General features: G+C 56.0%; 1 long non-coding RNA gene across 1 annotated transcript; it reads left to right on the forward strand.

Moving 5' to 3' along the window:
* The first annotated feature begins 213 nt into the window (after positions 1–213).
* LOC131423701 (uncharacterized) lies at positions 214–1,385 on the forward strand. Its single transcript, XR_009225606.1, has 3 exons — positions 214–421; positions 715–862; positions 1,021–1,385. It is a non-coding gene; the product is annotated as an uncharacterized LOC131423701 (long non-coding RNA).
* Positions 1,386–2,535: the final 1,150 nt, after the last annotated feature.

The following is a 2,535-nucleotide window of genomic DNA, read 5'->3' on the forward strand; positions in this document are numbered from 1 at the left end:
GCCCGGCTCACGCTGGCTGGAGGGCTCGCTGGGGCGGGGCTGACCGCCCAGGGGTCCAGGGCCCCTGAGCCTCCGGCAGGTCGTGCAGGGCCGGGGCCAGCGGGCGTGGGCCTGGCCGCCCTGGGCTTTAACACCTGGACCAGCGGCGGAGCAGCCAGGACAGGGAGTCACCCTGGCAAAGCACCAGTGTCACGGTTGGACTTGGGGACCTGGGACTCTCGGGCCGCCTCCTGAACATGTGTTGCCTTCATTATTTTCCAATGACCTTTGGTTTTATTTTGTGTTCCGAGACCCACCTTCTTTCTTACTTGGCGACCATGTGGCAGAGGGCTAGGTACCGTGTGATGTTCAGATCCACCCACGGAGGGTCCAGTCTCGGTGGCTGGCGCACACAGGACCTCATGTTTACCACTGGGTTGTGGTAAGAGCATTTAAAACCTTTTATTCAGCTATTTTGAAAATACGGCATGGTATCATTTGGGAGGGTGGGGATTGAACCCACAGACACTTCACCACTGAGCCACATCCCCAGCCCTTTTTATTTTTTATTTTGAGACAGGGTCTTGCTAAGTTGCTGGGGCCTCGCTAAATAGCTGAGGCTGGCCTTGAACTTGCGATCCTCCTGCCTCAGCCTCCCAAATAACTGGGATCACAGGCGGGCGCCACCAGGCCCAGCCAGCGCCATGATAACTACCCTCACCGCTGTGCCCACAGGGACCAGAACTTATCCTTCCCTCCTGGACTTCGCTCCTCCTGAGCAAACGTCTCCTTCCCTGCCCACCCAGCTCGGCCTCTGGAAACCACCAGGCGACTCTGCTCCTAAGAGACCAAGGCTGTGTTCAGCGCACAGCGTCACGTGCAGGTGGCTCCCTCTGCTCACCCTGGTGGCCTCAAGGTGCCCTGTTACCACCACAACAGAGTTTCCAGTTATTTACTTATTTGTGGTACTAGGGATTGAACCAGGGACACTTTACCACTGAGCTACACCTCCAGCTCCTTTTATGTTTTATTTTGAAACAGGGCCTTTCTGAGTTGCTGAGGCTGGCCTTGAACTTGTGATCCTCCTGCCTCAGCCTCCAAGTTGCTGGGATGACAAGTGCGAGCCCATCTACTCTTTCTTTTTAAAAGCTGAATCGCGTTCTGCTGTGGTCTGCACCACATTTTCAAGTCCGTTCCTCTGCACACGAACACAGGGTCATTCAGTAGGGGACAGGGACCCTCTGTGCTCCCTGCAGTTCTTCTGTGGTCCTTCAGCTAGAGCTGGTCACGGGAAAAATAAATAAAACTTCCAGTAAGTCTGTGTGTCCACGAGGTCTTCACAAGACAGGGAAGTCTGAAGGAGCGCCCCAGGTGGGGTCCTGCCCAGACCCAGAGCCGGGGTCTCAGGGGCCGAGCGCAGGGCTGGGCCTGGGCAGGAGCTGGGAAGGTCAGCTGGTCGCAGCCCTGAGGACTGGTCTCTGTGGCCGGGTCCTTTTCCAGCCGGCACTGGAGGACCACCTCCCGAGAGCAGCGGCACAGCCCGGGGCTGCAGGTGGCGAGGGCCTGGAGGTCCGGGCCTGGGCTCTCACTGAGCTGACCATCGGCCGTCGGGCACGGTTCTCTGCCCCCCCTTCTCTGACGAGGAAGCTAGTCTTTCCCCTAGGAGACCCTGGGTCACTGTGGGCCCAGCTGGGAACCCAAGGCCACCCCCACCTCTGTCACTGGGCGAAGTCCCCTAACCCTGGAGAACCGCATTCCCCATGTTCTGGTCAGGACGTGGCCATCCTCTGGGTGCCTCCTAAGGGCCGGCTGGTGCAGGGGGGCAGGAGCACCTCCACGCAGCGCTCTTCACGAGGAGGAGCACCCCACTGAGCGCTGGGCGGCCTGCGGGCTCTTCTTCCCTGTGGGAAGGTTTGGTCCACGTTGTCAGGTTGGTACCAGCAACACTGCCCCGTGGGCCCAGCCTTCTGTCCTGTAGACCCTGGCCTCCCCTCCTCTGCCCAGCCTGAGGGAGGAAGACCATCCCCTGGGGCTTCCACGGGCACCCCTCAGATCACTAGGGAGGAGGAGATGCTCATATTTATCTCACGATCGCCGTCTACTTCTGCTGGAGATGCTCACCGTCTTCATTGGATTGTTTGTTTTTTGGAGTTCTTTATATATGAAGGCATGATCTCGTTCTTATATGGGTTACGATGGATGTTTTTGGTATGTTGATTGCTTTTAAGTGACTCCTAGACAGGCTTATTTTTCTCAAGAATGAGAACACTTGTTTTCGTTTGTTTTAATAATCATGTCTGCCTTGAATTTTTCTGAAAACATTTTTGGCATAAGCCATAAGGCTAGACTCCAACTTAATATTGTGTAAGAAAATAAGAATTTCTGCCTACACTGCACTACAGCAGCCTCACGCTCTAGCATCTTGGCACAGGCACCGAATTCCTTAACAAGACCCTGAAAGTTCAAGAAATGAAACCGACAATCAATAGTGGGATGGCATCAGATTGGAAGGTTCTGCACCACAAGGGAAATAGTGAGGAGCCTGGGGAGGGCCTG

Source organism: Marmota monax, unplaced genomic scaffold (genome assembly GCF_021218885.2).
Source record: "Marmota monax isolate L192 unplaced genomic scaffold, Marmota_monax_Labrador192_F-V1.1 WCK01_AAM20220418_F8-fsc00215, whole genome shotgun sequence".
NCBI classification, from domain to species: domain Eukaryota; kingdom Metazoa; phylum Chordata; class Mammalia; order Rodentia; family Sciuridae; genus Marmota; species Marmota monax.